The sequence below is a fragment of the Typopeltis vanoorti genome, chromosome 1 (genome assembly GCF_054136105.1).
Source record: "Typopeltis vanoorti isolate ZY-2024b chromosome 1, IOZ_Tvanoo_1.0, whole genome shotgun sequence".
Classification (NCBI taxonomy): Eukaryota; Metazoa; Arthropoda; class Arachnida; order Uropygi; family Thelyphonidae; genus Typopeltis; species Typopeltis vanoorti.
Genome location: NC_143549.1, coordinates 184,815,090 through 184,838,219, shown reverse-complemented (window position 1 = coordinate 184,838,219; position 23,130 = coordinate 184,815,090). Strand labels below are relative to the sequence as shown.

General features: G+C 37.1%; 1 protein-coding gene across 1 annotated transcript in view; it reads right to left on the bottom strand.

Moving 5' to 3' along the window:
* The window catches only part of alpha-Man-Ib (alpha-Mannosidase class I b), a 268,163-nt gene that overhangs the window by 6,859 nt on the left and 238,174 nt on the right, over positions 1-23,130 (bottom strand). The gene's annotated exons all lie outside the window — the stretch shown is intronic.

Below are 23,130 nucleotides of genomic sequence, written 5' to 3'. Positions count from 1 at the left end.
ATGTGGAAAATAGCACCATTATTTCCTTTTAGAATGATTTCTTTCATGAGCAAGGAATAACTTTTGTAAATACCTACTGGTTCATACTACAATTGTTTTGCATTTCAAAAATGAAATGCAAAATCATCCAACTGCTCTAGCTAATTATGAATGCTAATCAATGTTACAGGATTATGAAACTTATTCAGCATGACTAAATTTACTACTCAATCTGCATGGAGCTCAGCATGCCTACACAGATTTGAACTTATAAAAAATACAGACATGGCACAGTGCTATGTCAAATATTAAAAACATCAGTCACAAAGTTTTAAACAAAACAATTTATGTTCTTAAAAATCAGTTATCAGCAGACATTAATCCATTATTAGAAAAGCATCTAAAGCTAAAGCATTCAAAAAAGGTAAGATTTATTATTAATTATTAAGATATTTATTTTAAACTGAGAGAGAGTCTTGCCTAGATTGGTTGTTATTGAGAGTGGAGAGTTTACATTTTGATGTTTTCAGTTTAAAATATATTTTTAGAATTTTGTTAGAGTGCACACTGTACTGTGCATTTCCATAATGGTGGCTGTCATGTAAGATGGGGGAGTGTATCTGGAGAAAATAAGAAGAGACAGGTAATATTAATATATCTAGTTTCAGTAGCAGTGCATCAAAAATTATGTGAGTGCCAGCAGAAAGATATGAGTAGTGTGATCAAAGGCAGGAAGGTGAGCGGGATGTGGCAATGGATATAACATTAGGAAGTAGAGCAGGAAAGGAGGATGGTGTTAATTGGGTAGGTGAATGTCAAGCAAGGGTAACATGCTTAGAGAGAGAAAGAAAGAAAGAGAGGTATTAAGTGGAAAGTATAAAAAACAAGCTGAGAAGTGTAAAGGAGAAATTAAGAGACTTGAAAAGCTAATTGATGTGAGGCAAAAAAAAGAGCACGAGTGAGAGCTATGGGGGGGGGGAGAGAAGGGAAAGAGGAAATCAAGACAGTGCAGAATCAATGGTAGGTAGATCAGAAGAAGTCAGGTAAGTGAAAGAACAAGGAGGGAGTGTAGGGAGAGAAGGGGGGAGATGCACATGAGCAAAGAAAGAACAGATCAGCAAGGTGTAATGTATGAAGAGTCAATGATTTGTTGTATACAAAACAGAATGCTGGAAGAGTGCTTGCCTAGAGGAAGAAGTGTGTGACTATAGCAATTAAGCAGGTGAAAATGTGAGCAAAATGACAGTGATGGCAGGTGCAAAAGACATGAAAGGTAGCATGAATTAGGTGATAACAGATCTGAGGTTAATGTTAGAGACTGTGCATCAGAGAAGCACGAGAGGGAAGACAGGGTCAGCATACCCAGATATGATAAAGCAGAGTTCAGATTGAAAAAGAGGTCTGGATTATGTGGATATCTGAAGGGCATTTGATGATAGAAGAGATTATTTTACACGTACCTCCATGGAGTTAGAATACTCATTGCAGGAGATCCACACTAACCTTCATACACACAATACCTATCTTATCTCTCCTTAAACTTATTCATTGTCATGGCGCACACAATTAATTTTGTCAATCCATTCAACTCTGTTGTGGCTAGTTATATGCAGACTTTTGTGAGGAAAGGATATATATGAAATTATAAGGATGGTGATTATGAAAAGATTAGGAGACAGCTTGGAGCTATAACATGGAACAAGGAGCTGAGTGGCAAGGAAATAAATGCTGCATGGAAATTGACAAAGAAATACATAACAGCATCAATATACAACTGTATTCCGAAGGCCAAAAAGGTTGAATAAGGTAGGTGTAAAATGGATGAATGTGGAGCTTAAACATGAAATCTAGAAAAAGAAGGTACTTTGGAGGAAGTACAAGATGAATAATGGTAATAATCAGTCACATGAAGAGTATAAAGAACAAGCCAGGAGAGTGACTCAGTAAGGAAAACAAAAGTAGAGTATGAGCAGAATTTGGCAGAATCAGGCAAAGAAAAATCCTAGAGTTTTTTTTAGATATGTGGCAAGTAGAAGAAAGAATGATCATGATAGGATGAAGTTAAAGGATGAAAGTGGTCAAAGTAACTGCTGCAGAAGACATTGTTGAGGTATTCAGTGATCAATTTATAAGGTATTTTATCCTGATCAGGGTGGAATCATGAGGAACTTAAGTGTAGAGGACATAGGAGAGGATAGCTTAACTGTGAGTGAGCAAGAGGTATTTGAGGAAATAAATAAACTTGATGTCAACAAGGCAATAGGATTTGATGACATATCACCACACATCTTAAGGGAATGTTCAAGGAGAACTGGCAGTAGCATTGGCATGCCTGTTTAATAAGAGTCTTACAACAGCACAAGTTTCGAGGGAGTGGAAGGAGGGTAAAATTGTTCCACTGCATAAAGGTGGTGATAAGGCTGTAGCTTCAAATTATAGGCTGGTCTGTATATCTGGAGTTGTGGTGAAGGTCCTGGAGAGATTGGTGAGAAGTAGGATACAGAAATGGGTTGATAACAGCAGTATTCTCTGTGGTTATCAGCATGGGTTTGTTAAGGGACTGCCACATGATAAACTCTTAAATAAATTGAAACAGATGGGATTAGATAACAGACTTCTGAGTTGGATCAGTGACTGGCTGTCAGATCAGGGTGGAATCATGAGGAACTTAAGTGTAGAGGACATAGGAGAGGTATCAGAAAGTTGTATATGGGGGTGCAGTATCCTGAAAGAGAAAGGTAACTAGTGGTGTGCCGCAGGGGTCAGTTTTGGGGCCATTGTTGTTCAATTTGTATCTTAATGATAATGGGTTGGGTTTAACTAGTGATATCCACCTGTTTGGAGATGATGCAAAACTGGGAGAGAGCAATGCAGATGTTATTGCCTTACAAGTGGACTTGAATAGATTGCATGATTGGGCAGGTAAGTGGAACTGTCAGTTCAATGTTGCAAAGTGCAAGGTTTGAGATTTGGTAAGCAACTTTAACGGAAGTAGAGGAGATGAGAGATCTAGGAGTGATGGTGGACAAGGACCTGAAATTCAGGGGCCAAATTGCACAAGTTGTGAAGACATCACATCAGATAATGGCAATGATGCAGAGGACTGCATGCAGACATTCAGAAATAGAGAGGTTATAATTCAATTGTATAAGGCCTTGATTTGGCCTCATATGGATTATTGTCCTCAGATTTGGTTGCTGGGTTTTCATGGTGATGAGGATATGTTGGAAAGGGTCCAGAGAAGATTCACAAAGGTAGTCAGTGGTCTTTGGAATGTGGAGTATGAGGACAGATTGAGAGAATGTAAGTTGCAGAGCCTCGTGAATAGGAGGAAGAGGGGAAGATATGATTGAGACATATAAGCTAGTCAGGGGTTGTTATCATGTCGACATGGGAGAAATTTTTCATAGAATGGGAGAGGGAAGTAGAACAAGGGGCCGTCACTAGAAACTGTATAAGGAGGGTGTGAACAGAGGAGTGAGGAATAGGTTCTTTGCATGGAGGGTGGTTGGTGAGGGGAATGTATTGCCTGAGTGTGTTCTGGGTGTAGACACTTTGAATCAGTTTAAGGCACTGTTGGATGAGCACTGTGTGCAATAGCCTAATCTCCCATGATGAGTCTCTGACTCCATGGGGGTCAAATGTTAATAATAATAACTCGTTCACCATTCTCAAAGCAAAAAATCCAGTATGCACACCCTTACTAACCACTCAGACAACTTTCAGGGATGTAGACATTCTCAACCTATCCTCATACGGATAATTCCACAGAGACATGTCACCAGCTTGGTCACTTGTCTCTGAATCCTTTCCATCACCTCCTGACCCCCCTACCACCAGATCTGTGCAGAGTAGTCAAGATGCGACAAAATTGTAGCCTTAAAAAGAGGGATAATGACTGTCCTATCTTTACTTGATAGCATGTTTTTCAACATTCAAGTAATCCTGTGAGCTATTTTACCAACTTTTGCAATATGCCCACTGAACTTCAACTCTCTAGTCTTTAACCGTTCCTGCAATCCAGTACCACGAATGTGATACACAGCATGTAACCTTTACAATCCAATGTGCATAAACTTACATTTCGCAACATTAAATTGACAATCATTATCCTATGACCACAACGGTCTTCCCCAGTTTTGCATCATCATCAAAGAACTGAATACCCCCCCCCCCCCACCCCAAATGATCTGTTATATCATTAATATACAAATTAAAGAGCAGTGGTCCTAGTACAGAACCCTGAGTCATTGCTAGTCACACTCATTCTCCTAAATTCCACTCTATAATACACTTCTCTCTCTCTCTCTGATGCCTGCATGTCAGCCACTCCTTGATCCATGCTACCAGCTTCATGTCCATTGATATTTGCTCCAACTTTAATAGTTTTCCATGTTGTATTCTGTCAAATGACTTTAAAAAGTTCAGCAGTATTATGGTGCAGCCATTTCCAATATCTAATTCTCTTGTCACTCAATTTACTCTAAACATGAGCAAATTAGAAATTTAATAAGGTAGCAGGGTTTCTCTCTCCCAGAAACTCTGGCGTTTTATCCTGCTTACAGACAAATTGGCCCTTCAGAACACACACAATTTACAGACAAAAAAAAATACTAGCTGTGGTGGTTGTGGGCAGTGGATGACATTGATGTAGGTGATTGGTAGTCGAGGTTCTGTGTAGTAGTGGAGACGGAGAGTTGTACAGTGGGTGTCCTGCAATGAGTCTTCGAACTCCTTGGAGGTGTCGCGAATAATAATCATGCTATGATAAAGAGCCAAGAGGCTCTAGGCTCTTTACTCTTGGCTCAAGAGGCAATTACTAATAATAATCATGATTAAAGAATTGAATTCCTATCTGCCCACTGTTGGATTTTACCTTGAACCAACTTGGTTAAAGGTAAATGGAGTTTTTCATTAGGAGAACAGAAGATCAGACTGCTCTCCTTAGGATAAACTGCATTCCCTGGCATGTATGAAGTTGCATGTGATTGTGACTTGGCCTACTATGGACAGACAGGAAGATCTGTTAACATCTACCTTTCTTCTTCATGTAGCGTCCTCAGTGAGAAGGTGCAGCACCATGTCCTTCGAGTTCTCTCTGTTGGTGGCTTTCCTTTTTGTTTCTGCAGAGCCATGTGATCCTGTCCATGATCTTATATCTTCAAGCCATGTCCTTCATTTTTTGCTTCTTGATCCTTTTCCCATAATTTTTCCTTCTAAAACTGTTAGTATCCTCTGTCTTGCTGAACTTCTCAGTACATGTCCTGCCAATCTCATCTTTCTCTGTATATTTCCCCTGTAATAAAGATCTCTGTGTTCTCATTCTCTGTAAGACATCTGTATTTGTCACATGTTCATGGGATTTTCAGAGCTCTCCTATAGCACCACATTTCAAAGGCCCATTATCTGTTGCCTTACTCTCTTCTTGAATATCCAGGTCTCGCTTCCATATGTGAAAATTCGCCACACTAATGTTCTTATCATTCTTTTTCTTTGTCTCGATACTCACAGAACTTCTGAGCAGAACTTTATTTTTCCAGAATGCATCTTTAGCTATGGCTGTTCTTATTTTTATTTCTTTATCTTGCTTTCCATCTGCAGTTAAGTAGGTGCCTAAATATTTGTATTCTGTGTTATGTTCAATTTTCATATTGTTTATGAATATTTCTGGCTCGGATCTGCTTTCTTTTGAGATTTTCATAAATATGGTCTATTTTGCATTTATATCTAAACCAAATTCCCTACCCTCTTCAATTAGTAGCTGCAGTAATTTGATTAATTTGTTTCTGTTTTCTGCTATTAGAATGGTATCATCAGCATATCTAAGATTGTTGTATTTTATACCATTGATACTAATTCCTATTTTTTTGGTTTTTCAATCTTTTTCATCACTGTCTCACTATACATATTAAATAGATTTGGTGAAAGGATACAACCTTGTCTAACTCCTCTTTTTATTTTCACTACAGAAGTCTCATTGTTAAACAGTTGCATTTTCTGTTTGGCGTAAATAATTTTTATAATCTTAAGTACATGATCTATGTCTAATTTATCTAATATATTGAACATTTTATTGTTTTACCCAGTCAAAAGCCTTCTGAAAGTCTATGAAGCATATGTAAATGTTCCTATTTCTTTCGAGTGATCTTTCTATTAATATTTTTAGTTCCAGGATAGCATTAATGGTTCCCATTCCTCTTCTGAAGCCTTTCTGTTGTTTACTCAATTCACCGCTTATGGCTCTTTCAATTTGCTTGTTAACAATGGTTAAAATACTTTTAGATGCATGGGATATTAGGCTCACAGTTCTGTAATCCTTGCAATTTTGTGCATTATGTTTCTTTGGAATTGGTATGCAGATAGATGTTGTAAAAACTTCAGGTAATTGTATTGTTTTATAGATGCCCTTAATGGATTCCACTAAATAGTTATTATTGCCAGTCAAAGCTTTCAACAGCTCAGCTGGAATATTATTACACCCAGGGGATTTGTTATTTGGAAGATTCTTGATTGTGTGTTCTACCTCCTTTTTTGTGGGTAGAATGGCATCTGTTGTTACGTTTAACTTAAGGTGTCATGAATCATCTAACATGTTACCATTATCATCATCATCATTATGGAGGTCTGATAAGTACTCCACCCATCTTCCATTTATCTTTTCCTTATCAATGAGTATGTTTCCATCTTTGTCCTTGATGTTATTAGACTGTGTACGTTTTGCTTTTCCATTAAGTTCTTTCACTTTCAGGAATACTTCTCTGGTTTTGTTCCTATTTTGTAATTCTTCTATCTCAGTGCACTGCCTATTTATCCAGTTTTCTTTCAACCTATTACATAACTGTTTGATTCTTTTATCCAAAGTTTTATATCTTAACTTCTTCATTTACTCCTCTTTTCCATGTTCTTCTTTCATCAATAAGGTTGATTACCTCTTGAGTAATCCATGGTTTTTTTTCTTTCTTTCTTCTTGTTTATTGATGTGGTTTTTAGCAGATGTTATGATAGCTGATTGTAGTCTATTCCACTGAGAGGGTTCATTTTCGTTTTGCAACTGTGAAGACAGCAGTTCTGAAATATTTTCATTGAATTTTGATTTTATTATTGGATTTTGTACCATTTGCAGATCCCATTTTAGGGGTTGACTTCTTTTAAATTTTATTGTTTTCAGGCAAACATTCATCTTCATTAAGACCAGTCTATGATCAGATCCAGTCAGCACTTGGCATCACCTTTGAGTTCCGTATTCCATTGAAGTAACGTTTACTAACTACAATATAGTCTAATTGATTTTTGTCTTCCATCCGGACTTTCCCATCTGTAATGTGCTGTTGGTTTTTGCTCAAAATAAGTGTTAGTTATGATGAGACTATGCTTGTTACAGAAATCGATCAGCTTTTGTCCTCTCTCACTCTGAATTCCTAGTCCAAATGGACCCACATGTGTAGATGCTCTCTCTCTCTGATCCAACTTTTGAGTTCCAGTCAACCATAGTACAAATAACTCTATTTTTCTTGCCTCCAACTTCCTTTATACACCATTCTATTTCATCATACATGAAATCTATTTCTGCTTCCATATTCTGTTCTGTAGGAGCATATACTTAAATGATCAGCATATCTCTAGGTTTAGATTTTACTAGAATTGCCATTACTCTGATTTTTTGATTATATGGATGTTTTTATTAGTTTTCTTCTCTACAATAAACGGTACACCTCTTCTTGATATTTCACCACCTTGGAGAACATAAAAAAATACATTCGCTATCACTATTCTGGCAAGTCTGGACTGGCAGACCACACTTTTCTATTCATCCATTGGATACCCTTTTACACAGGATTAGATGGAAGAAAAGCAGTGCTTTATAGAAGCCTTTACAAGTCTGAAAAATTATTTTTAGAGTTAGCCAGGACCTTCTAACCTGAATAAGTATGACTACATTAATTTGCCTAAAATTTGGGAGACTTATCTTAAGATCAACTCCTAAACAGTTACCACATGACAACAACTCCTAAATAGCTGTTGTCTATTTAGGAGTATTACTTCAGATTTTTTGTCCATTACAATTTGAATTGTTTCACTTATTCATTGGCATGTGTTAACTATAACATGTAATGTGCTCTGAAGATGCTGGTTTGAAATCCAGAAAAATATAAATTAATTAAACTTTTTTTTTATAATTATATATTTTTATAACTAATAGACATGCTTAGATGTTGAATGTTATTCACAACTCATTAAAATAAGTTAAATAATGTTCAATACCTAAGCATGTCTATTAATAAGATTTCAATCTCATTTGGTCTTTCTTGCCATACTTGTCGTCCTTCTTGCTTGCACTTTGTATTGCTGATCATGATATGCTGCTCACCTTTTTCTTTGTATTCCCTCTGCAACGTTTTCTTTTTTTGTAGCCTGCTTTATATCCCTATTCATCCACTTGACCCTCCCCCAGTTGCTTTATCCTCTTGACCATGGGTATAAAGTTTGCTACTACTTCTCTAAAACAATACCTGACCATTCCCATGTATTACTTCTCAATTGTAGATTCTCAAGTGATGGCACTGTTCCAATATGGCACCTAAGACTATCATGATTACCACCTTTACAGTTTTTTGGGAGGTTGCTAAACGTCTAACTCTTTTTTGACAGAGAATTCCACATTTAGCTAACATCCAAAAAAAAAAAAAAAAAGACTGCACGGTCACTCTCCACCAATTGGAATCTACTTTTGTTATAAATACATCTTCTTCTGATTCTATTACCAGATCCAGTACTTTCAAACCTCTGGTACCTTTCAATGCATGCTGATTCATGTAATTATCCCTTTGCAACTATATAAATTCCACTTCCATCTTGTAATGCCATCTTTTCTCCCTCCTATGTTCCCATAGTGTAGGCCAAGCAATTCTCCCATAATTGCTTGGCCTACACTCATTATGCTAAGCTGCCGATGCATGGTATCTACATCTTCCTGTGGATATCCTGGTCTATAGCAGTAACAACAATATATTTTGTCCTATTGGCATATATCTCCCACCAGATAGCCTAAAATCCTCTAACTTCTAATTTTGCTGGTTTCAAGTTCTTCAGCTATCATCAGCAATACCCCACCTCCTGTCCTATTCCCTCCATCCTCCCTGAAAATACAAATATCCTTTACATTCTATTCACTGACCAAACTAACTATTCCACTAAGGCTGGCAAGTTATAACTATCACTTTCTGTCAACCAGATCTCACTAATGTCTATAATTTATGGCCAAGTCGAGCTAACCAATGCCAAAAACTCCTCTCCTTTATTTTTGATACTTCTGGCATTCATGCATAGGGTGATCAAAATGAAAGTATCCCTGTATAAGGCCATGTGGAACACCACCCAGTGATCCAAATGCTGCAAAACTTTGCAGGATACATTGCGCCTCATGTAGAAGTGACCTCTGCCAGGTGTAACTCCCAACAATCCCATTTCTTCAAAACAACTAATCATTTGTTGCAGAGCACATGGAGATAGTGGACCTCATTGACATTTGTTTACGTGACAAAATTCACAACATTGCAATTGTTTAGATAATACAGCTTCAGGAGCATAGCACATTGAGGCAAGTTGGTATCATCACTGTGAATGATATTAACAACTAGAATGAAGGGAAAAATCCTGAGTCCATCTTTATAAACACTCCTGGCACCTGCCAAGTTGTGTAATATGAATCCATGCATTTGGTGTTTACAATGCCCTTGGTGAATTTTGAAACTACATTTTTTCTTTCAGATATTTCTTCTGTATGGCACGCATTGCATTCTTGCAAAGTCTTGCAGCATTTGGATCACTGGATGCCACTCCAAAGTCCTTAAACAGGAATACCTTAATTTTGATCACCCTGTACATGCATTTCAACATCCCTTGACAGAAGCAAAAAAGAAGAGCGAGAAAGTAAAGCTACCCTTGTGTGATGTCATTACCAACCTATTCGGATTTGAAACATGTGAAACTGAATTGATCATTGCATGGCCAATTCAGTTTCACAGGAGTATCCCGGGGGCTGAACCAAACACTTGACTGCATCCAAACACTTTGGTTCAGCCACCCCGAGACACTTTGTCTCGGGGGTGGCTGAACCAAACACTTGACTGCATCTGTCCCCAATACTTCTAGTTTCCCTGAGTTTGTACTTCCAATCTCTCACTGAACAATGCTCTCTCTCTCTAAACATCTAGCTCCAAAACCATTAAAATGCATCAGACATATACAATTTCTTTCATCATCAAATTCACTCCATACATCTATAAACTGTACACCATTCCTCCTGCACAATCTTCTCACTGACTTATTCACAATCTTGACCCTTCTTATTTCAGCCGTCATACCGAGGCAGCAGACTCACAATCTTTACTTTCTTGCTCTTCTTTTTAGCTTCTATCAGAAAACTCTTTTATATCTTCTGTCTTTGCATATTTCTAACCTTTCAAATCATTTGTGCCAGCCAAAAGAATCAATTCTTTCACTGCTCCCCTCTACAAGCTAAGACCTCCACTAGCATCCTTGATCTTTGCATATGGCCACCTTGCAATATTCCACTAAGGAAGTCTTGGTAGAGTATTACTTATGATAAATAATGAATTAAATCCTCTCCGGGTGGAGATTTTGGAGAGAAATGGTACTAATGGTGTTTTGAGAACATATGGTGTGAGGTGGAGGCAGACAGGACAGGATACTTGGTGGGATGTTGCTACAGGCCTGAGAATGCAGAGAGTGAAGAGCAGATGTTTAGGCAGTTAACTTTTGCAAATGCAAAACAAATAATCATTATGGGAGATTTTAACCATAGCAGTATAAATTGGGACATGGCAAGATAAGCTGGGAAGAGGAAATGGCATATAGTAGAAATGGTATATAGTAGGGAATGATATTTGCAGAATTTTTGAGGGATAAATGTCTTAGGTAACACGTAGCAGAAGGAACACGAGGTTCAAGAGTTTTGGATTTAGTCCTAGCATCAGACGATATCAGTGAACCAAGATTTCATCACTGTTCCAGCTGGAGAGAGAGAGAGAGAGTGACCATGTAATCTCGACTTGGAAGATGAACAGACATGCAGAAGTATCAAGGAGAATGAATTTATGTGGAATTATAAGGAAGGTGATTTTAATAATCTTAGAAATCAGCTTTGGGCAGTTTCACGAATGCAAAAATTGGAAGGGAGAGATCACTAGTGCATGGGAACTAGTAAAGAAATATTTATTAGCAGCAAGTGCAAATTATATATTTCATGTGAAAAAGATAACATGTTCTGTTGTAAAGTCGATGACTAATGAAATCAAACAGGAACTGCAGACGAAAAATAAGTTATGGAAAAGTATAAAAGAAAGGGGGTGGAGAGCAGATGTATGAAGAATATATGACTTTGGCCAGGAAAGTGACTGAAACAATAAGGAAGACAAAACCGGATAAGAAAGCCTTGAAATCCAAGGGAAATCTGAAGGACTTCTTTTGTTATGTAGCTAGTAGAAGGAGGAGAAAAGATTGTAGAAGAACAACAATGTTAGATGAAAATGGGGGCTGAGTGATCAATGGAATTGTTTCATGCCATCAATTTATTGGGCCTAATTTCATTCTGAAAAAATAAGTTTTATTATTATTAGAGAGTAGGGAGAATTCATGGTTGAGAGGAGCATGTGGAAATTGTGTTTCTAATACTAAATATTCTGGATGTCAATAAGGCAGTACAACTGGATGGAATTTCATCATATGCTCTGAGGAAATGAGCTAAGGAAGAACCAACTGCTCTATAGATCTGGCTTTTCAATGGAAGTCTTACTATGAGAAAGGTGCTCAAGGAGTGGAAGTAAGGTAAAATAGTACCACTACATAAGGGTGGTGGTAGAAAGGAAGTGTCAAACTACAGACCATTTGTATTTCTTCTGTAGTTATTCAGATTTTGGAAAAATTACTGAGAAATTGTATACAACACTGGGCAGATGAGGGGTAATGTTATATGTGAGGGTCAGTGATTTGTCAAAGGGCACTCTTGTTTGAGAAATCTGACTGCCTTTTATAATAAAGCAAAAAGGTTGGTTGATGAGGGAACATACACATTTTTTCTTCTTATTTTTTTTTAATTCCATACAGAAAAGGCAAAAGAGCCAATAGCAAACAGATTCCATGTGAAGGCAGGGTTAGGAATAGAATAATATTGATATGTTGATATTCTTAAACTATTGATGATTGTAGTCTTTTGGAAATGCTTCGTGAGGGAGACTGTTCCACAGAATTGAGGTGGAAGAAATGAAAGCTGACTGGGAGTAGCAGGTTCAGTGAGTATTCAGTTTGACTATAAAAAGATGTTGAGCAGCTGTAGCATGAGCAGAAATAGGAGGCATGATGAATGCTATTTCTGCTGAACAATGTCCATGGAAACATCTGTAGAAGAGACACAATGCAGAAACTGATCTTCTATGGGAAAGTGGCTGAAGAGTCTGCAAGAGAAGTCTCATTTATCATCCAGACTGCTTTTCTGAACAGCATCAAGAGTTTTTTGTAAGGTCTTAGGTGCATGAGAGCAGTATGCCAATGTTGTCAGATTTGGGATTTATACAGAGCAAGTAACTGTTCGGCAGAGAAGAATGGTCATGAACAGAAAAGGATGCCAAGTTTTTCAGAAGCTGTTGATACTATAGAAGTGATATGATTGTGCCAAGAAACATTTGGAGTAAGAGTTAGTTTGGGAAGAGAGATTTGGTCTTGACTGTTGAGCTGAGCATTATCAAAAGTAAGTGGAGAAGATCTGAGTTGTTTTTTTTTTAAACAGGAAAACGAGCAAAATTGCGTTTTGGAAGCAATGAAGTCGACTAGGTTGATTTCACCCCAATCAAGAATAATGTGGAGATCAGTATTCAGGGCACTTATTATGGATGATTGTGAAACTTCAAATGTTTGAGCAATGTAAGGCTTGTCATATGAGTAGGATGAGTGAAGTGTTCTATTAACAGGTTTGCAGTCAAATGAGAGTAGGTCATTTCTATAAATCAGGAAGAGGGTGGGTGAAATGACAGAGCCATGAGGGACATTGACAGGAAAGAACACCATCCATGAATACATATAAGGATTAATCTGAAAGAAAATTTGTGACCATTTACATAAGGATGAAGCCAATCTAAATGATGGTAATTTGCAGAGAAACCCTTGATGCCAGATTATCAAAAGCCTTGGAGATGTCAAAAGCAATAGCACAGGTTTCTCCAAACCTTTCCATGGAATGTGTCCAAATGTGACTGATGTAAGCCAGGAGATCTCCTGTGGATCTAGAGGGACAAAATCCACTTCCACATATTGCTAATTAGATAGCAGTTCTCAAGGTGTTGAAGTTGAATGTTGATAACCTTCTCCATTACTTTAAACGAAACTGATGTGAGAGTAATAGGTCGATAGCTTGATGGTAAATATTTACCACCTTTTTGGGGAACTGGTTGTATATGAGCTTTCTACCATGCTGAAGGGTGAATGCAAGCTGGATGGTGTTAGTTCAGGAGTGCATTTCTTGAGCACAATGGGTAGAATTCCATTAGGACCAGCTGCCTTTGTAGTATCCAAATTGCTCAAGATTCTTCTGATATTTTCTGGCCAAAGATCACAGGAAGCATGAGATGCAATGTTCTAGGCAAGGAAGAAGGCAACTTGCCATGGTCACCTATGTAGGAGTTAGAGAAAAACAAAACCAACGCATTAGCTTTGTCTTTAGGTGATGTTACAATGCTACTGTTAGGGTGAGATAGAGCAGGAAGTGCAGATGGACAAAAGTTTTGCCTGAAAGATTTGGTAAGGAACCAGAAGACAGCTGCAACTGGCACAAGCAGCAAGTTTTCTACATTTATCCTTGTTGATTTTAGACGTTATCCATTTAATGGTGGTTTTGCAAGTGTTGCACACAACTGTGTAGGCTGGCTGCTCTTCTTGGACAGCCCTAGCAACACTTTTTGAAGAACTATGGTTCATACACGGGATGGAGAATTTCAACAGTGAAGAATGGAAGTTTCTATTCCAATATGGATTATTTCTGTAACAAGATCACAACAGGTTTTTGGATCTCAAGAATGAAAACAGTAGTCTGACTATGGAAAAGAGTAAAAGTTAGTCAAGTCCTTCACTTAGCATTATTGTAATGCCAGAGATGAAACTTGGATAACATTGTGGCCTGAATTGCCAAGAGAAGCAGTCACCTGAACAGAGTACTTGGCAGGAGAACTAGTTAAGAAAAGATCTCAAGCATTGGATGAGTGAAAAGGATTGCCAGAAATTTGGGTAGAGAGATGGATGATCTGTTTTAAATGATTGCTTACAACAAAAATCTTTGCCTCTCTTCAGCTTGGTCAGTGAGATTCAAGAAAGGGAGCCAATTAGAATTATGGACAGTGAAATCACCAAGAATGACAACTTTACTGTTTGAAAATACTGACCATATGAAACTGAGCTTCGAAGATAAGTCAAAATGATTTTCTTAACTGGAAGAATGAAAGAGGCAGCAGATGAATAAAATAAAATGTACTAAAGAAATTTTAAACCACAGGAGGTTAAAAAGGTAAGATTCTAGGTTACGCATCCTTTGGCGAGGAATATCAGAATGTACAGAATCTACCATATGGGAGGAGTCATCATACAGGGTGTAATTTGGATAGTTAAGATGTGCTGTAGTTGACTGAGTAGAAATTTGAGGTTCAGTCAGAAACAGAATATCAGGTTTGGATGGCTGAAGATGATGATGCACATCGTTTTAGTTACTGTTGATGCTATGGGTGTTAGTAAAGTGAATGTGAGATTGAGTTTAAATTATTTTTTTTGGGGGGGGGGAGGATTTTAGAGGGAAGTTTATTTTTTTTATTGAACTGAAGAGACACAATACCTATTTTGTCTTAGTTTCATCTTTACAAAAACTGAAAAGAAAAAGAGAAGGGAAACTTGCAGTGGGAGAAAATACTCTTGAACATGTTGCCCATACAGAGAATATCCAGTTTCCAAACCACAAAGTGACTTTGAGAGTGCCTCCTGGTATACCACTACATGGACTTCCTCTAGGCACATGCATTACCATCTGTTCTATGCACTAAATGACAGCGATCTGCAGAACTGCTATATCCTTGAAAGTGGAGGAAGTACTGGATCCCTGCAGTATGTTTGTCATGTCCTCAATGAGTATCACTGATGCTGAATGTTGATGGTGGGGGGGGAGGGGTTAAGAAACCGGAATTCTTGCTCCAGGAAATAAAATATGGTAGTAACCACTTTGGGTACACAATAAACAAGCTATTTCACCAGGCAATGAAAGTCATCTACTGCCTAAATATTTTACAGACATTTCACAGTGTGCCACATAAGCTGATATTTAAGTAATAGTACATGGGTTTAGACATCAGGTTAGCGAACTGGGTTCAAGATTGGCAAGCCTGATAGATACTAGAGAGTTGTGTACCAGAGAAAGGTGTCAAGGAAGCAGAAGTTCACAAGTGGTGTTCTACAGGGTTCAGTACTTGAACAATACCAGTGGATTACAAAGGGGATTCAACTGTTTGCAGATAATCTGAAACTAGGAAGGGTTATTAGTAATTGTGCCAACACTAAGGCTCTTCAGGATGAATTGGATAAGCTGGTAATGTCTGTGAATGATTGGGATGTCAGTTTAGTGCAACAAACAAAATATAAGGGTCTTGAAATCCACTAATGTCCATCAATGGAAAATTGCTTACTCTGTTTTTGGGAACTATATTAGAGGGAGCGGAGGAGGCAAGAGTTCTTGGAGTGATGGAGGTAACCCAGAGGATTACCCCAATACTGAAAAGGCTGTTGCCCAGCAGAGATATGAAGAGGTGATTACATTGTATGAGGGTAGTCTGAAAAGTTCTTGGCCTAACAATGAAAAACGAATTTATAATTTTAAAATTATTTTTATTTTTAGACATAATCTCCCTTAAGACTAACACATTTATTCTAGTGATGCTCCAGTGCCATTATCCCGTCCCTGTAGTGGTTCTCAGTAAGATCTGCAAAATATCCCTCTACAGCTCCAATCACTTCTTGATTCGAAGAAAAACGCTGACCAGCAAGGAAGAGTTTTAGTTTTGGGAAGAGCTAGAAGTCAGAGGGAGCCAAATCTGGGGAAGAGGGTGGATGTTCCAACAATTCATAGTGCAGATCCCTTAATTTTCCCATTGCTAAAACACCTTTGTGGGCAGGTGCATTGTCCTGATGAAAGATGATTTTTTTCTTCTGCAAACCAGGTCTTTTCTCACAAATTTTTTCGTCTAGTCTGGTTAAAAAATCAGAATAATATTCCCCAGTTATTGTTTTATTCTTTTCAAGATAATTAATACACAAAATGCCTTTAGCATCCTAAAACACTGATGCCATGACCTTTCTACTGATGGAACTGATTTCTGTCCACTATTTTGACTGATGTTTGGATTCTGGTGTGTAATGGTGAATCCAAGTCTCATCCATAGTAATAAATTGACGCACAAAATCAGTTTTATTTTTGTTAAAATGCTCCAAGCACTGTTTAGAGATTTTCATGCGAGTGCATTTTTGATCTGCTATGAGCAAGCGCAGAACCCATCTTGCATAAAACTTCTTCATTTGCAATTCCATATGCAAAATATATCCTACACTAATTATATGAAGAGCCAAAGGCTTCAATTCGGCGACATGAACTTATTTAAGTTAAGGGATATTAAATCCCATATTGTTTCTTAGCCGAATAAGAAACTCAAATAGTTTCATACCGAATATAGAAACTATATAAAGTTCGGCGATTCCAAGCATAAGCAAATACCAGGATAGTGCAAACTGAGGCAACTCATAGTAAGGGTGGAGCAAGCTCCAATCACTATTCTTGGTATTTACCCATAATGTGAACTTAGCTCCTAGGAGCTGTATTACTGTTCTACATTATGAGAGAAGGTCACTACCCAGACCGGTTTCAACCTTTATTGAGGTCTCATCAGTGAGTAGTTCCAAGAATAATGATCGAAGCTTGCTCCACCCTTACTATGAGTTGCCTCAGTTTGCACTACCAAATGGGTCAGGTGTTGCACTATCCAGGTATTTGCTTACGCTTGGAATCGCCGAACTTTATATAGTTTCTATATTCGGCATGAAACTCTGAGTTTCTTATTCGGCTAAGAAACAATATGGGATGTAATATCCCTTAACTTAAATAAGTTCATGTCGCCGAATTGAAGCCTTTGGCTCTTCATATAATTAGTAATTTATTAGGACACCTTCTTGGCAATCCTCATAGAAGGGATGTAAGTTCTGTTCACTACAAACTTGGTATTAACTAGGTCTACCTACTTACTGATGAGACCTCAATAAAGGTTGAAACCGGTCTGGGTAGTGACCTTCACTCATAATGTAGAACAGTAATACAGCTCCTAGGAGCTAAGTTCGCATTATGGGTAAATACCAACAATAGTGATCGGAGCTTGCTCCACCCTTACTATGAGTTGCCTCACTTTGCACTACCAAGTGGGTCAGGTATTGCACTATCCAGGTATTTGCTTACGCTTGGAATCACCGAACTTTATATAGTTTCTATATTCGGCATGAAACTTTTTGAGTTTCTTATTCGGCTAAGAAACAATATGGGATGTAATATCCCTTAACTTAAATATATCCTACACATTATTTGGAAATGCCTATAGTCTCAGCAGTTTCATGCACTTCAATGATTTCGGGTGGTGTTACACTTTTTGGATGTCCTTCACGCGGATAATCTTCAAGGCTGGTACGGCTACGTTTAAACTCGGCAGCCCATTTCTTAATTGTCAAAAATGAAGGAGAGGAGTGCCTGTAAACCTTTATGAACTTTGAATGAATTGCTTTTGCTGTTAAACCTTCTCTTACAAAGAATTTTATAACCGCATGATACTCAATTTTATCCATTTCAAGGGATACAGACAACACTTTTGCTTCAGCTGTATAAAACAAAGTACTTGATAAAACTACTTGCAATTTCACATGGATGCTTATGACAGATGTACCAACTCAGGAAAAAAAAATCTTGCCAATAGTGTTGCCATCTATGGTCAACGCCATGAACCTTTCAAAACACCCTTGTATAAGCCTTGATTAGACCACAGATTATCGTGATCAGTTCTGGTCACCAGGATTTGCAGGGTATAAATTAATCTTTTAGAAGTTAGAGACAGATAACAAACATGATGATAGGACTGTACAATGTTAGTTATGAGGATAGTCTGATGGCATGTGGACCACAGAGTTTGATAGATAGAAGACAAAGGGATGATTATGATTGAGTCATTTTAAATTGCTGAGGGGGGGGGAGAGTTCCAGGGTGGTATGGTATGGTAGAACAAGTGGAAGGCACAAGAACTGGCAGCCCCATCCCTGGAAGATGCAAATGAAGTGGTTAGCAAGGATGTGGTTGGACCATGGAATGTGTCGCCTGATAGGGTTGCAGGAGCGTGAACAAGTTCCAAGAGTGATATGATAGACTGTGTTGTCTAAGATGGACCTCCCATGATGAGTCTTGTGACTTCATGGAGGTCCAGAATAATAACACATTTGTTTAAAAATTACAACTTAAGGGAAACCCTGTTAACATAAATATCATCCAAGCTTATGCACCCACAGCTGACAAAAGTGAAGAAGATGTTGAAGTGTTTTATGAACACCTAAAAGAGATTAAAAACCTAACAAAGAAACATGATATAAACATAGTGATGGGTGACTTCAATGCAAAAGTGGGAAGAGGGGGCAATGGAGAAATTGTTGGCGAACATGGCTTAGGCACCAGAAATGACAGAGGAGATCACCTAGTCCAGTTCTGTCAGGAAGAAGATCTAACAATAGCAAATACCTGGTTTAAACTTCCACCCAGAAGACTGTACACTTGGAAATCGCTTCGAGATAGCCAACATAACATTGTCAGAAATCAAATTGATTATATACTGATAAATAAAAGATTCCAAAGACTTATCCTGGAGCAGATATCTCATCAGACCACAATTCCATAGTTGCAGAAGTACGTCTTAGATTAAAATCAGCTAAAAAATCACAAAAGAAGAAAAAGAAAATTGATGTAGAAAAACTGAAAGACCCGAACATAAATAAAAGTGACAAGACACAGCTTAACCTGCGGTTACAACAGATTAACATAGAAGAAAATAAAAGTGTGGAATCTCTTTGGAATAGCTTAAAGAATGCCATCGTAACAACAAGTATTGAAGAAATAGGTTATGTGAATAATATAAAACAACAGGAATGGATGACAGATGAGATTCTTTCTCTTATTGATACAAGAAGAATGTACAAAAACAAAGACCTTGCCAGGTATACAGAAACACATAACATCATCAAGAAAAAAATAAAAGAAGCCAAGGAAAATTGGATGAAAAATTTATGTACTGAAATTAAACTGCTTCAGAAGAAACATGATAATTTCAATCTGTATAAGAAAATCAACGAAATTTCTGGAAAACTGAGGAAAAAGCAAATAGCGTCTCTAAGAGACGAAAATGGAAAAATAGTTCTAGAAGAAGAGAATAAAGCACAGATTTGGATAAAATATGTAACAGAACTTTTCAATGATACTAGACAGAAGCCTATAAATATAAAAGATAACATTCAAGGACCAGCAATCATGAAATGCGAAATAGAGAATGCTATACGAACAAGTAAAACAGGAAAAGCCAGTGGACCAGATGGTGTGCAAACAGAATTTTTAAAATTAATCGAACCAGATAACATCAAACTTCTTGAAAAACTATTTAATAAAATATATGAAAGTGATGAATTTCCATCAGATTGGCTCAAATCTACATTTATCACTGTACCAAAGAAACCCAAAGCGAATTCCTGTGGTGACTTCCGACTTATTAGTCTAATGAGCCAAACATTAAAAATATTTTTGAAAGTAATTCAGAATCGTATTTATAGAAAAAGTGAAGAAACTCTAAATGAAACACAATTTGGCTTTCGGAATGGTTTTGGTACTAGAGAGGCCCTTTTCTGTACCCAAATATTGATACAAAAATGCACAGAAAAACAGAAATCTGTCTTTATGTGTTTCATAGATTTTGAAAAAGCATTCGACAAAGTCAGACACACTAACTTAATAGAAGTCCTTCAACAAATAAGGCTAGACGAACAAGACATAAGACTAATAACAAATCTGTATTGGAATCAGTCAGCTACCGTTCAATTAGACAACATTACCACCAGTGATATTAACATCAAAAGAGGAGTGAAACAAGGATGTGTGCTCTCACCACTCCTGTTCAACATATATGCAGAGGTAATCTTTAAAAAAGCATTGGAAGAATGTCCAGAGGGAATCACAATAAATGGAAAGATTGTTAACAACCTTCGATATGCAGATGACACCGTGCTAATTGCAGATAATATTATGGATCTCCAAAAACTCATTGACAGAGTATACATAGAAAGCCAAAGAATGGGAATAAATATAAACATCAACAAGACAAAATACATGATCATCAGCAAACATCCAGCCTCATCAATGAAACTGACACTCAATGGGAAAAATATTGATGAAGTGTCAAGATATAAACATCTTGGTTGCTGGCTTAATGAACGGTGGGATCCAGAAACAGATATAAAGACAAGGATTGAAGTTGCACGGCAGTCCTTCACGAAAATGAGAACACTATTCTGCAATAAAGACCTAAACATGGAAGTCAGATGCCGAATGCTGAAATGCTACGTGTGGTCTATTCTGCTCTATGGAGTTGAAACATGGACATTGAAGGCGACAACCATCAAGAAAATCGAAGCCTTTGAGATGTGGCTATACAGAAGAATGCTAAAGATATCATGGACAGAAAAAATTACCAATGAAGATGTCTTAAAATCCATTGGCAAAGCTAAACATCTTGTACAAATAATCAAGAAACGAAAAACATCATATCTTGGCCACATCATGAGAAACAGCAAATACCGACTTCTACAAACTATTTTGATAGGAAGAATTGGTGGCAAAGGAACTAGAGGAAGAAAAAGAATATCATGGTTTGACAACATCGACATGGACAGGAAAGAGCAGTGCACAACTGCTCAGATTAGCACAAGAGCGCAGCTTGTTCGCCAAGATGGTCGCTGACCTTCGATAGAAGATAGCACAATAAGAAGAAGAAGTTTAAAAATTAAAAAATTTCATAAACATGATAGCTACCATCAGCATAGCAGTTACCTTAGTACAGGTATAGATATTCTAGAATATAAGACAATTTCCTATTTAAATCCTTCAGTGGACATGGATGAAACAGCAATAGGCAGTGGGTCAGTGAAAAGAATCAGGTAATACTTATATCTATTGAGAGTATATTGCAAGTATATTGAAGTATATTGCAAGTTTCTAAATTTGATAATGAATGTAATCTAATAAATTTAGTTTCAATTTGAGCTGCTGAAGGCTTGGATGCTTGAAAAAAAAAAAAAATTCAATTATCAACAAATATTAAGTTGTTTCAATATTGTGTGATGTCCATAGAGAACTACTATCCAACCCTTGGAATAAATATTTCACCACATAAATTACTGCCCATAATAAAAAAAACTAGGTCTACTTCAGCAATCGGAACACACAAATTCTTGGGGTCAACCAGGATGAGTACTCCCTCCATGACCACTTAAGTTCAAGAACAAGGCTATGTTGGGCATTTCATGAAAGTTCAAAGTCATAATTTACTTTGAGATGTTCCTGATGATAAATAGTATCATCAATGCAATCTCCACTCTGAGAAACGTGCTGTACTGCATAAATTACCCGTAATTTATTAATCAGAAGTGGGAGGATTTGCACAGCAGTTTGTATGTAAGGGAAAAAAAAATCATCTATGAAATACAGAACCTTCCTCCTCCAGTATATAATCCAGACTTGGTGTCATTTGATTACCCAGTTTTTTTTTTTGAAATAGACCCTGTTTTGATCAACGTCTCACATGCTATGTGGACAGTAGTTTGCCAAGGACAAATTCAAACCTAGTGTTCAGAGTTTGTTTCCAAGGTTCTCTCTATTGCAGAGGAAACAGTCCTTAAAGAGAGATGGATCAAGATCATATAATAACAGTTTAGATTGTTATTGAATAGGTTTTTAGTTGTAATTTTATTAAGTGTTTAATTAAAAATGTCAAAATCCAAAAATTACTGAAAACCATTTTCATCTGAAGAGCAAAAAATGGTCTTATATATTGCAATAGACCAAATAGCAATATATACTTCTTCAGAAACAATGATGCATCTATTTGCCTTATTTATCCTGATAACAGTAGAAATAATTGAATGTATACCAAAGGGTAACTATTTCTTGGGAAGAAAAGAAATCAGTGCTATTACAGTACTGATCTCTTTCTGCCCAATTCTTTATTCTCTGCTATAGCTCCAAGTCAATCTCCCATCCATCTTCATAGTACAGTAATCCCTCGATTAATGTGCCCCCGATTAGGGCATTTTCAATTAGTGCGTCATTTTTTTTATACCCAAATTCAATTAGTGTGCCTCTAAAATTCGATTAGTGCACCTATATACATCTTAAAAATAAATGTTACAGATTTAAAAAAATTTCTATCTATACATTTTTATGGCTAACTATTTTAAAAAATCACTCACCAGAATGAAATAATTTAGTTACCGATTTAAAGCATTTTACAAAGTTATTTTTAATGGCATGCTACACTACTTCCATGTACACTATGTATACTATGTTCCAAATTTTTACAGTCAAAGTTTATGTCGTCTTCTACAGTACGCCCACAGATTCGAGACCCTTCAACACCTCTGCGCACGTCCAAAAAGGAGAATCCATTCTGATAATAGGGTAATCAATCAGTCTTCTGGGATTAGTTGTTTATTATTACACGTTGGAAAATTAACTTCTCTTATGATCATTGTAGTTTTTAAGTAGTAACTATTTTACTTGTATAACAGTTGGGAAATTTTATCTATAAAGCACGTGATTTCGTGTGTTGGCGACCAATTCGTATGTCCTTCATTTCTTTCTCCCCTTTAATGATAATGTCCAAGAGTTAATTAAATCTCATTCTGAAGAATTCAGTGATTCCCACCTGCTAAATTTAGATGCACAGCAGGAAGATCCTGAAGAATATGAAGTAAATTTAACCACTG